The following is a 13,696-nucleotide window of genomic DNA, read 5'->3' on the forward strand; positions in this document are numbered from 1 at the left end:
CCGGCGACCCCTTCGTCGCCGGCTTCGCCGGGCGACCCCGTCAGCCGAACCGCGCAACCCCTTGTGAGACCGATCCCTCGTCTGCTGCCGGACCGACCCCTCGTCCCAAGTGGGACCGACCCCTCGTCCCAAGCGGGACCGACCCCTCGTCCAGAGCTGGACCGACCCCTCGTCCGCAGCCAGACCCCACCTCTACCGACCGAGCAAGCCGCCGCAGCTGGCGCCCAACGTGGGGCAAAGCAACCCCACCACAGCACAACGTGGGGCAAGGCAACCCCCTTTTCCCCTCCCCGACAGCAGCAACAGCCAGGCGTGGGCGGGAAACTCAAGTCTGCCCTCCACCCCAGCAACAGCAGCCACCAATCCCTAAACCCTGCCCCTTCCCCCAGCAACAGCGACAGCCAATCCCTAACCACCACCCCTCCCCCCGTCCAGTACTGCCCACTGACCTTTCGCCGGCAACCAATCAGAACAGGGCGTGGCTTCGACTAATCAGCCTTCCCCAGCCCCTATAAAACTGTTGCCTCTCCCTCAGTAAAGTGGACTTGCGTGTTTACCTTGTCTCCGCGGTAGTTCTTCTGCCGTGCGCCCTCCAGTCCTGAGAGCCCCCGACAAGGGGCCTGGCCTCCCTTGTCCCCAGTTCGTCGCCTGCTTCTCCGGGCGACCCCTTCGTCGCCTGCTTCTCCGGGCGACCCCTTTGTCGCCGGCTTCGCCGGGCGACCCCTTCGTCGCCGGCTTCGCCGGGCGACCCCGTCAGCCGAACCGCGCAACCCCTTGTGAGACCGATCCCTCGTCTGCTGCCGGACCGACCCCTCGTCCCAAGTGGGACCGACCCCTCGTCCCAAGCGGGACCGACCCCTCGTCCAGAGCTGGACCGACCCCTCGTCCGCAGCCAGACCCCACCTCTACCGACCGAGCAAGCCGCCGCAGCTGGCGCCCAACGTGGGGGCAAGGCAACCCCACCACTGCCTCACTCCATAACCTGGCGGCCCCCCCCTCCTCTCTTCTCACCGTGGGACTTCTCTCGTGCAACATTGCTGCTACCTGAGCCTTGGCTACCTCATACGATCCACGGCGGTCTGGGAGAATCGCTGGATGGCTTTCTCCTTCCATGTCGGGGGCTTATACCGACCCGCTATGATTAAGAGGAGCCTTGGATTTCTCGGGAGCGCGCGCTTGCACGTCTGAAGTAACCCTACCATAGCCCTACGCTCTCCTCTCTTCTCACCCCTATCTTTTCACTCTGCATTGCTGCTCCTGAACCTTGGCGACCTCATATGATCCACGGCGGTCTGGGAGAATCGCTGGATGGCTTTCTCCTTCCATGTCGGGGGCTTATACCGACCCGCTATGATTAAGAGGCGCCAATAAAACTCTCAGGAGCACGTGCCTGAGCACCTCCACCCCTGCCTTCACCTCTGCCTCCTCCCCTTCACGCTTGCTCCCCTTTGCCTTGCTCCACTGCTCGTCGTCCCGCCCTCCCCTCGTCGGGGCCTTCTCTTGGCCCGCGACCACCGTCGGAGCCCCACCGGCTCCGACCCCCTCGTCTCACCGCGCACCTCGGCTCCCATCGCCGCGCTCTCAAGGATGCCGCTCAGCCAATCTGGGTCCCCGGGAGATACGTCAAACCCGCCACCTCAGCAGCGGATGTCCCGCAGGGCACGGCGCCAGATGCGAGTGATCCAGCACCAACTGAGCCAGCTCACCCTCCACCCCGAGAGGCAACCATCCAACCCTGAAGTCCGTTCACTGCTCGCACTCTACCGTCAGTGCAGACGCCGCAACCCTCGCCATGCTGCCGAGCCAATTAACATAGTCTCTCTCCTTCTCCTTATGCTCTCCCTCGCCACCTCTGGCCAAGCTAACCCCTCTCACCAGCCCCGCTAAACGGCCCGCAACCGCTTTCCCCGGCCCGCAGCTTGCGGAGCTTCCTCCTGTCTCAACCTCACTCCTCTTCTCAGCCATCCAAAGAGTCCTTTCTCGTCCCCCGCCCCCCTCCTTTTTTCGCTTAAAACCCCTATTGCGTTGCAGATTGGGCCGCCCCATGTTGGCCCCGCCCCATTAACATCGGCCTCTCTCGCGCCCGTGAAGACTTTGGCCTTCTTATTGTCCTCGCCTACGTCTCCACCACTCCCGACGCTGCCGCCACCACCATCGCTGGTGCCCTGACGCGACTTGTCCTCACCGCTGCGATCCTCCAGACCATCACACAGTCTGCCTCTACCGCTCTTCGCCGCCAAGAAGAGATCAACTACCTGTAACGCGCTGTCATCCTGGACTTTTAACAAGCAGATGGACCTTATAGCCACCGAGATCAACAAGAATTGGACATTGGCCACCCTTGCTTGCAACGGCAAGATACTGCCCCCCAAATTGTACATTTGTATCCCCATCATACTCACCTCCCTCTTCAGCCCCGCTTCCCTCATTGCTTCCTGCCTCTTGGGCCTCGGCTACTTGTTGCTGCTGCCATCCTGGCCCTTATTTGAAAAGAAGGGGGAAATGCGGTCACCCCTCGGGCTGAAGTGTGGTTTGCTGGCCTGGCAGGGGAGCGGCCGCGGTAGGCCTAATTCCGCTGCCCCCATAATAGGGTGGTTGGTCGGGCCCACCGCCACCCCTGAAGGAAGCTCGGCATGGGCGCAGAGTGCCCTCGGGTCTCCCCTTCTCGGCAGCCATGCTTCCGCGGCCACCCCTCCTCCCAGATGGCGCCACCCGATGCCTTGTGGGGCGGCACCCTTCTTCTTCCTTCTCCCTGCGCAGGCGCAGGGCAGAAAATTCCAGTCTGCCCTTTTCCCCTCCCCCGACAGCAGCAACAGCCAGGTGTGGGCGGAAAAATCCAGCCCGCCCTTTTCCCCTCCCCCGACAGCAGCAACAGCCAGGTGTGGGCGGAAAAATCCAGCCCGCCCTTTTCCCCTCCCCCGACAGCAGCAACAGCCAGGTGTGGGCGGAAAAATCCAGCCCACCCTTTTCCCCTCCCCCAACAGCAGCAACAGCCAGGCGTGGGCGGGAAACTCAAGTCTGCCCTCCACCCCAGCAACAGCAGCCACCAATCCCTAAACCCTGCCCCTTCCCCCAGCAACAGCGACAGCCAATCCCTAACCACCACCCCTCCCCCGTCCAGTACCGCCCACTGACCTTTCGCCGGCAACCAATCAGAACAGGGCGTGGCTTCGACCAATCAGCCTTCCCCAGCCCCTATAAAACTGTTGCCTCTCCCTCAGTAAAGTGGACTTGCATGTTTACCTTGTCTCCGCGGTAGTTCTTCTGCCGTGCGCCCTCCAGTCCTGAGAGCCCCCGACAAGGGCCTGGCCTCCCTTGTCCCCAGTTCATCGCCTGCTTCTCCGGGCGACCCCTTCGTCGCCGGCTTCGCCGGGCGACCCCGTCAGCCGAACCGCGCAACCCCTTGTGAGACCGATCCCTCGTCTGCTGCCGGACCGACCCCTCGTCCCAAGTGGGACCAACCCCTCGTCCCAAGCGGGACCGACCCCTCGTCCAGAGCTGGACCGACCCCTCGTCCGCAGCCAGACCCCACCTCTACCGAGCGAGCAAGCCGCCGCAACTTTGATTCCATTGATCTATATATTTATTCTTATGCCAGGACCATATTTTTATGGCCACTGCTGCTTTGTAATAAGTTTCAAGTCAAGAAAGGTGTATCCTCCAACTCGGTCTTTCATGATGGTTGTGACTTTTCAGGATAGCATATCCTTCCAAATAAATTTGATGATTGTCTTCCATTTCTGCAAAGCTGTTTTTTGCAATTTTCATTGGGATTGCATTGAATCTATCATTCGTTTTTGGTAGAGTTGATATCTTGGCAATATTTAGCCTTCCAATCCGTGAGCATGCAATGGCTTTCCCTTTATTAGGTCTTCGATTTCTGTTTGCACAGTTTTGTAGTTCCCATACATAAATTCTTTACAACCGCAGCTATATTTATTCTGAGATATTTGATTTAATTGTAATTGGAAATGGATATTTTTCTTCATTTCCTCCTTGAAACGCTCATTACAATTGTTCATAAATATTACAGATTTGTGGGTGTTTATCTCATAGGACATCACTTTGCTCAATTTCTTTCTTGCTCTAGTTAGTATCTTTGTTGTAGATTTATGAGGCTTTCTATACATGGAATCTTGTGGTTTGCAAATAGTGAAAATGTTACTTCTTCCTTTCCAATATGGATAACTTTTATTTATTTGTCTTCTCTTCTTGCTCTAGCTAGAATGTCCAGTACAATGCTGAAGAGCAGTGATGACAGCAGGCATCTTTGTTTTGCTCCAGATCTTAGAAGGAAAGCTTTCGATCTTTCACCATTCAGTATGATGTTTGCAGTGGTTTGTTTCCTATATGCCTATATTAGTCAGCCAAAGGGGTGCTGAAGCAAAGTACCAAAAATCTTTTTGCTTTTATAAAGAGTAATTATTTGTGGTAAAAACTTACACTTATAAGGCCATACCGATTCCAGCTCATGGCTGCTTTCCAACCAAGGTCAATTGCCATGTACTGAGACAAGATGGTGGGTGTTCTCTGCCTCCCTCTTTCTTCCTCTTAAGACTGCCAGCCCAGTTTCTTCCAATCTCAGCTTTATGCTGGCATAGGCCTTGTCTCTCTGGGCAAACAACCAGGCAAATGACTCATCTCTCCTCAGGGCTCCAGAACAGACAAAGTTCTCTCTTCCTTGTCTTCTTCTCTCTTCCTGTGTGTTGTCTTGAGTAAGAGTCCTTTTGTATCAAGGGGGTGGGTACTCAAACATGAGTCACATCCTCCTGACTTAGTTGAATCAAAGCCCACATTTCACAGGTAAGTTTTAAAAATATATATTTATTTTTAAAAGATATGTAAGATTACATAAAATGTTTCTTAAAAAAAAATAAGGGATTCCCATATGCCTGACTCCCCACCCCTCCCACTTTTCCTCTCATGAACTTCTTTCATTAGTGTGGTACATTCATTGCAATTGGTGAACACACTTTGGAGCATTGCCACTAAGCATGGATTAGAGTTTACATTGTAAGTTACATTCTCTCCCACACAATTCTGTAGGTTTTGGCAGGATATATAATGGTCTGTATCTGTCGTTGCAGTGTCATTCAGGACAATTCCAAATCTTAACAGGTAATTTAGTTAAAGACCTCTGTGGTGAATCTAAGGCAATCAACATGGGTTACACTCAGAGGAACAGGCCCATTTACAAAATAATGTCTTTCGGGGGTTTACAAACATAATGACACTTGGGAGGTCCATTGATTATTTCAAACTGCCACAGTGTTCATTCTCATGTAGAGGGCATTTCCTTTTATTCTAACTTTTCTAAGTGATTTTATGAGGAAAAGAAACAGGATTTTGTCACATGCCTTTTCCACATAAATTGAGATGATCATTTTGTTCCCTTCTTTTTGCCAATATGGTGTATTATATTAACAGATTTTCTTTTTTTGGAACCACGCTTGCATAATGGGGATAATTCCACTCCTTTTTATGACTAAATAATATTGCATTGTATGTCTGTATGCATGTGTGTGTGTGTGTATGTGTGTATACCATGTTTTGCTTATCTATTCATTGTTGATTGATACTTTGAGTTCCTTCCATCTTTTCACAATTCTGGATAATGGCCTTATGAACACTGGTGTACAAACATCTTTTCTCATGAAAAGATGACCCTGCTTTCATTTCTTTAGGGTATATATCTAGTGGTGGAATTGCCAGGTCATATGGTAGTTCTATACTTAGATCTCTCAGGAATCCCCAGTCTCTCTTCCATAGCCACTACACGATTTGACATTGACACTGGCCTTGAGTGTTCCTATTTATCCTCATCCTCTCTACATGTTATTTTCTGTTTTTAATAGCAACCATTTTAGTGGATGTGAAAAGGTATCTCACTGTGGTTTCAATTCACATTTTCCTAAAGGCAAACGGTGTTGAGCATCTTTTCAAGGTCCTTCTGGCCCTATGCTTGTCTTCTGTGGAGAGCTTTTTCAAATCATTCTCTGATTGGAGATTTTTGATGTGGATTTCACCTCTTTACTTGTAACTGCTCTGTTGAGACTATCTTTTTTAGAGTCACTGTAGGTTGCTCATGTGTTTCTAGGAATGTATCTATTCCATCTAGTTTTCTAATTTGTTGGCATGCAATTGTGTGCTCTTAAAATCTGTAAGAGCTTGATGTTCTTTTGTGAATCTCAGAAGATCAAGTAATTAAACTAATACATGCCTATGAGCATGTGGTTCTTCAATTGGACTGCATGATTTCAGAAATAGATCCTCACATGTATGTCATATTGATTTTTGACAAGTCTTGCAAGTCCACTCAATGGTGGAAAGAATAGCCTCAATAATGATGCTGGAAAACTGGATATCCATATGCAAAAGAGTGATGGAAGACCCCTATCTCATATCATATACACAAATTAACTGAAAATCTATAAAGTCTTAGAAGAGCTAGAAACATTAAACTTGTAGAAGAAAACATAAAGATGGCCTTCACCATCTTGTGTTAGGAAATGGTTTCTTAGAATTTATACCAAAAGCACACATAGCAACAGAAAATAGATGAATGAGACCTCATCAAGTTTTAAAACTTTTGTGCCTAAAATGACTTTATCACAAAGACAAAAAGTCAACTAATTCCAGGGTAGAAAATATTTGTAAACCATATATCCAATAAGGGTTTTATATCTAGAATTTATAAAGAACCCTAAAGCTCAACAAGCAGTGAAAAACAACCCAATTAAAAAATTGGAGAAAGACTTATATGTCCTTCAAAGAGGACATATAAATTTCCAGAAAGCAGGTGAAAAGAGGTTCACCATCATTAATATTAGGATATGTTACTCAAAACCAAAATAAGATACCATTTAACACCTACTAGAATGACTGTTATAAAAAACAAAACTGAAAATAGCAAGTATTGGAGAGGATGTGGAAAACCAGTAGTACACATTCATTGCTGGTGGCAAGGAAAATGGTCGCAGAGCAGCAGTTGGACCTCGCAATATGGAGAATACATTCACTCTGAAAATTCTATGACCAGTTGGCATGGTTATCTTATGATACATATATGGCTCATGGTTCTAACAGTCACTCTGTGCCCGTGAGATTTGAAGTTGGTAGCAGGTGAAAAAGCTCCCACATTCATTCCTATGGTTCACAGAGATGGGAAATCTCAATTGCTGCTTGAGAGATATGATCATTGACCTACTTAATTAACCCAATCCCCCTAAATATGGTTATTTTTTTTTCACAAAATATTCTTTTCTTTTTTTAGTTCATCTTCTCCAATTTGCTCTACAGACTTTTATATGTGTTTTATACTTTTCTCTTACTCTTGAATATATATATTAGGTCCTTCTGTCAAGCTTATTGCCTTAAAATGAATCTCCCTTTAGAGAAATTTAGTATTTCTTATGATTTTCTGTATCTTTCACTCTCTACCTCATGGCCATGTCCATTCTGATAATATTTTTTTTTACCAAGGAAGGATCTAGTCAATTATTTATTTCAGATTATGTAGTAAATCTGGAATTGTAGTGATCAAAAGGGAGACATTTCACATGATGAGATGTCTGAAAGTTTGTTTTTAACATACTTTTCAACTTCTATTCATCTTGAAATGTGTATATAACTCAGTAGATGTGGGGTCTGTTCCTTCCATTCACATAATTAGTTTTCCAAAACTATAAAAACTTGAATTTCTAAATATCAATTTATGAACCAACATGCACATTTGCTTTTATCCTTGTGGGTTAATCTAAAATTTCCATTTTTATATAGTTATATATCAATGCTTTCACCTATCCATTGTCCTCCATAATGGTAAGTATTGGGAAAATAGAGGACATTTTCTCCACTGTGCAGTGAATAGTCTTTCAATACACAGTGATATTCAGAAAATTAGTTCAATTAACTCATAGCAATTGATAGATAACCAAGTACTTAGGCAGTTTCCACAATGAGAAAACATAATATATATAGATAAAAGAGAAATAAAATTTGCACAGTGGATAGCCCAGTAGGTCAATTTTTGTTTGATAAACATCCATAAACAGAAGCACATTATAAGAGTCAAGCATTGTTACCTGAGTAATTCACAAGGTGCATCTCTAATATACTGATAGTTACTCTGTATTTTCCCATCTTCCACAGGTGATCCATTGGAGGAACTTCCTAATTCCAGGGCAGATGTGTAGAATCCATATAAGACCAAGGTAAGGCTTCCTTTCTTTGTTTGAAATTGATGTGTTGCTTTCTAGGTTTCTTTTTCAATCAAGTTCAGATTTGAAAACCTGATTATGTAGGTAATAGAATTCAGGTACTGTCTGATTGGGGGTAGTGGGCATGGGTAGACTCTCTAACCAACAGATACCTGGTGACAGAGAGGCTTCAGTTTTGGTGGCTTCAGGTGGGAGACTCAAAGATAGAAGACCTTTTCCTCAGTGACAAATTTTCCTCTTTGGATTAATAATTTTGGAATTGCCTACCAAAAAGGAAGAGAAAGAAATAACTTGTAGGAAATTGTGCATCTTTTCAAATGGTGTCCTCTACTCTTGCTTTTGTGTTCTTTGACTCAATCATGGTTTCTCATCTGATTTTCTAGAGTAACTAAGGAAGCAAAAGACCTGTGTAAACAGTATACAGCATGATCTGATCCTCATATGTTCTCCTTTCTTTCATTACAGGTGGCCTCAAGAACAAGAGAAAAAGGTGTGTATTTGGGGATCTCTCACAGGCTGAGGATAGGAAAGGATGGAAATCTAAATGAATCCCACTGGTTTTTCCTTGATGGTTTTAGTGGGGAGAACTGGTGTAATTCCTGATTCCATGTGAGAGTAAGAATTGGGGTGTGGTGAGAGAAACCGATCTCAAGTGTAAGAATTTGAACATTTCTGCAGTCCCTGGAAGCAACTGCATTCCATTTCATAGTATGGACTTGTTTGAATTGGAGTTAAGGGATGTCAATGAACAAGTCTACATCATGTTATTGTATATCTGAGTATATATATGTGAGTGTGCTTGTATTTCTTCATACTAGACTGTGTTGTGTTTACACAGGAAAATTGTCACTGTCAACTCTGACAACAAAATACTTCCTTCTGACCATAGCAAAATTTACTATAGTAACTCACTGAATTCTGATCAAGCCATATGTGGTGTCTGTGTTTACTATATACACACATCAGATGGAAAACAGAGGCACAGAGACAACTGTCAACAATGTTACTAGCTTCTATGACTTAGAGCCAATATGTGTACCCAGGCAGGTGGCCTGAATGTTAAAACTGTAAACATGCACTTAAAACTCAGACATGGGAATATTACACAACATATATGGGAATATTAGACAAAATTAGCATCTGTTCATGTGTTTGAAATTTTGCAAGCCTGCAGAGTACCAAACCAATGCCCATTGTTACAAGATACTGCCAGTATAACATAACCCAGGGCCCTTCTCAAAGCATCTCACTATAAATTTCCCATGCTTTTGGCCATCCATAGATCTAAGAGTTCAAGGTCAACACTTAAGAAAGTCAACATCTGTTAGAGTTGGGTCACTCTTTATTACCTGACTGGAATCTAATTATAATTGGAGGGATACTTTAGTATATTTCATAACATTATTTTCATGAGCCGATGAAATGCTCCAATCTGACAAGCCATGTGCTTCATATACAGCAGCAGGTAAGAAATTAAAATCTCCCTGGGTTATTTTGTCCCCTAAAATTCTTTTTTTGCCTGTGTCAGTCTTTTCGAAGTGTATTGTTCACCTGGATTAGAGAACCTCTATGCTCAACCTACACCTACTCTCCTGAATGAGTGCTTATTGCCAGTGTAGAAAGAGTGCCAGATCATTTGATGAACATACACACGTAATAAAAAAGGAAGCCAAGAAGGAAAATAGTTATGAAAAAGAACAGTTACTTTTAAATGTTAGGATTTCAATATTTTAATTTTCAATATTTGATGACCTTTATAGTAATAGTTTACTGGTTAAATATGATAAAATATTGTGCCCAAAATTCAATAATCCGGTCCTCCGCTTGAATTTAAAATTTCATTAAGTGATGACAAAAGCAGAGACAGCATAAATGGATCTGTGTAAGGTGGTTTTGGAAGGTGTAAAGAAGCTATTGGAGGTTAGGCTATGCTTGCAGCCAGGTGGAGTTATGGGACAGTGTCATTATGCATATTTTAGTATTTACATATTTGTAGATTATGTTTCTAATCACTTCAGATGCCTTAGTTAGAAATATAAGGAAACTTTTTCATATTTTCCCTAAACCTTTCCTTTACCTATCTTTTATTTTATTTTATATTTTCTGGTTATCAAACATCAATAATGATCAACTTGATCTAATTTTTTCTTTGTGTTTTACATCACAAATTAATTTTTTAGATGTTTTCCATAATAACATAAATTAGACATTTAAGATGTTTCATTGTTTTGTTGCAGCAAAGTCAGGAGTACTGAATAAGAGAGAAACCCAAATTCAGCCGTCAGACATGGAGGAACAGATTTATTACATGTGAGCCCAGAGTAGAGTTGATCTCCAAATTCTGAGCCCCATTTTTCATTTTCTATAGGTTTATATAGGATTTCAGGTGGGATCGGCATAACTTTTGCTCATTGGCTAATGCACTGCTAGGCAAAATTTTGCAGGCAGGGTTACAGAAGCAGAATGCAGGTGCAAGGCTGCACTTTTAAAGGCTGGTTTACAGATGCAGGGGTAGAAATTACTTGTTAGATATTCTCCTGCTAGGCCATGTTTTCACAGACTGATTTACAGAAGCAGGGGGCAGGGGTCATTCATTTGATATTTTCCTGCAAGGCCATATTTTTACAGGCTGATTTACAGAAGCAGGGGCAGAAGTGATCTGCTAGATATTTTTGTAGTCTTTGTTAGGCTTTTTATTTCTCAACATTTCCCCCCCTTTGATGCCCCTAAAAGTTTTTTTTAATAGGGCATCACTCATGCTAAGTGGTTTATATTCTCTTGTGGCCAGAACTCTTGCTGTTGCTCTCTAGGTTTCTGTTGTTTCAAAGAACCTGATAAGGGCATTGACTGTGCAGGGGCCAAATGTGACTAATGTGAGTAAAGTGATTAGGGGATCTGCTAGGGGCAGGAACCAAGAAGACCATTGTCTGAGATTCCAGCTCCATGTCTCATCTAGTTCCCTTTTACTTCTCTGAATCCGGTTTCTTAACTCTTTTACTTTGGTATAAACTATTCCTGATTGGTTGACGTAGTAACAGCATTTTTCCCTGAGGAAGATGCATGTTCCTCCTTTTTCTGCTGTTAATAGGTCTAAGGCTCTCCTGTTTTGTGGGCTACTGTAGCTGGTGAGTTGACTTGGCTCTGGAAGGAGACTATGGAGTCAGCAACCTGTTCTATGTCCTCATTTAATTCTCAGGAGAGTTTGTAATAAAAGTTGAAGGAAGAACCTAATCCTCCCAGTCCAGTTCCTATTTCTGCAACTATACCTGCTCCTATAAGAGTGGTGGCAAGCAGCGTTTGTTCGGCCCACTCTTGGTGCAGGTTTAGGGCTTGTTCTACCTCATTTTCAGTATATACTGACACTTTTGGTATTAAGAACACCATGATGCAATTCCCTGTCCAATTGGCTTCTAAGCATCTATATGCAGTGCTCCTACATAGGAAGAACAATCCTGGGAGATTACACTGGGTCAAGTTGTTTGCTAGGGTTTTACTGGCAGTACATAAGTTTGCAGGGATTGTCCCAACCAATTCTGATGTTAAATCAGAGTTTTTACCCAGATAGCAGGTTATATAGTTTTGATTGCCTTCTGAGAGAACTAGCTGGATGTTGAGGGCCATGGGGCCAATAGGGGCAACTTCATTTTTCATTTTAGCTAAGGTTTGTTTGGGGGTCCACCCTGGAGTAGATGGGGTGCCTACAAGGTTTTTCTCGAGAGGGGCAGGCACAGTCAACAGATGTTGGTGTCCAGGTGAGCGTTAAGGAGGAGGGTATTAGTGGTGTTGACTGGCTGCTCCACCTGCTGAATGGGGGCTATGAGCTGAGTAAGTTGGTGGAGGCCTTTGAGGTTCACCCACTGATATAGATATTTGGGACCTTTGGCTAGTCAGATGAGTTTGGTGCAGACCTGTTTTAGGACTTTTTCCTGGGCTTGGTTGTGCACTCCTCCCCCATCAGACATGTGTCTGACATGTAGGTCCAGCCTACAGTTTCCCCTGGTTTACCCCAGGTTTTGCAGTTGGCCCAGTGTTTCATTACACCCATCCAGAACTTTTGCCCATTTTCTGAACATAGGGTAAAAGTTTGGATATTGTAACATTTTGCTGGCATGTAAGTGTGATAGTTAAAGGCAGGCACAGGAGACCATTCTTTCTTGAGCTGCTTTACCCTCTGTAGAGCAGTGGATGCTATGGCCTTGTAGCACCCAGTACAGTGGGGGTAGGCATTGGCAGTGGCCCCAAGCCAAGTGAAGAAAAACAACTTAAAATATCAAAGCATCCTACAAGACTCGAGTACACTATTAAGATTAGTATCCTTTCAGCTACACTCCAGTCTCTGGGAGGTGTAGCTTCCAGTCTAAAACAGGAATCTGAGCAGTCCAAAGAGTAGTAGGAACCACAGGGAACAGGAGTACATCTAGTTTGGTGATGGTGATTCTCGGTGGCTCTGGATTTTCAAGGAAGAGTCAGGTACAGGGTAAGCTATCCAGTCATCTTGTTTGTTTGTTTTTTTTATTGAAGTGTGCCCTTTCAGTGCTAGTATGATGAATCCAAGGGGCAATACCTGAAACTTTAAGAGCAGTGGGGTTACAAGGATAACAGTATGTGGGCTCATCCAGGTGGGCTGGAGGGGCTCCTTTTTCCAGTCTTTTACCCAAACTAGGTCTCCAGGTAAGTGTGGGCGTACTGGGTGGCCTAATGAGATGGGATCTGAGACAGGACTGTTTTGTGTATTTGGGCCAGGGTTTATCCTTGTCGTTGGCTAAGTTCCCTTGAAGGAAAATATTTGTATCAGAGAAAACAAAAGGAGTAAGAAAAGAAAAATATAATAGTAGTATTGATAGTGAGTGTTCGCAAAAGAACCATGTGAGATCTAGGAGAATGGATATACCTATAATGAGATCGTAAACTGAATATGGGAAGGAATATAGTATGAGTTAAAAGGCCAATGTGGTCAGGAGAGAGGGATAGAGAAAAGAAAGGACAATAATATAAAGAGTGAATAAAAGATAGAAAACAGAATAGAGGTATTAGAGATAAAAAGTCAGAAATATTGAGGGCTAACCAAAGAGAGGTGGAATGTAAGAGGAACAATAAATGTGGAGGATAGAAAGATGTGAAGGAAAGGGAATAGCATTGGTAGCCAAAGTCAGTACACACAGAAAAGAGGAAATTGAGGATGAGGAAGCACAGCAAATAAGAAGTGTTGCCTGCAACACCTAATATTAAAAAGAAAAAGAAGATAATGAATAAAAGTGAAAAAGGGGGAAAAAGCAAGCAAGAAAAAAAGAAGAAAAAAAGAAAGAAAAAAGGGCCATGGTGGGATAAAGAGGAAGAAAAACAGTAAACAAACCAAAAAAAAAAAAAAAAAGACCAGGAATCCTCTTTGCAATTGAATAAACTGCTTAGGAGTCTGACCTTCCCCGATTTTTCCTTCCTCACTTCCCTCTCTCCCAGGGTAATATGAAGGCTGTGTG

The 13,696-nt window shown here is 44.4% G+C and overlaps 1 long non-coding RNA gene across 1 annotated transcript in view; it reads left to right on the plus strand.

Annotated features, from left to right (window-relative positions):
* The window catches only part of LOC131273493 (uncharacterized), a 76,211-nt gene extending 67,477 nt beyond the window's left edge, over positions 1–8,734 (plus strand). The window contains exons 2-3 of the long non-coding RNA XR_009180776.1: positions 8,152–8,213; positions 8,685–8,734. This is a non-coding gene — a long non-coding RNA (uncharacterized lncRNA). The remainder of the gene's footprint in view (positions 1–8,151; positions 8,214–8,684) is intronic.
* The last annotated feature ends 4,962 nt before the right edge of the window (positions 8,735–13,696 follow it).

The sequence above is a fragment of the Dasypus novemcinctus genome, chromosome 15 (assembly GCF_030445035.2).
Source record: "Dasypus novemcinctus isolate mDasNov1 chromosome 15, mDasNov1.1.hap2, whole genome shotgun sequence".
NCBI classification, from domain to species: domain Eukaryota; kingdom Metazoa; phylum Chordata; class Mammalia; order Cingulata; family Dasypodidae; genus Dasypus; species Dasypus novemcinctus.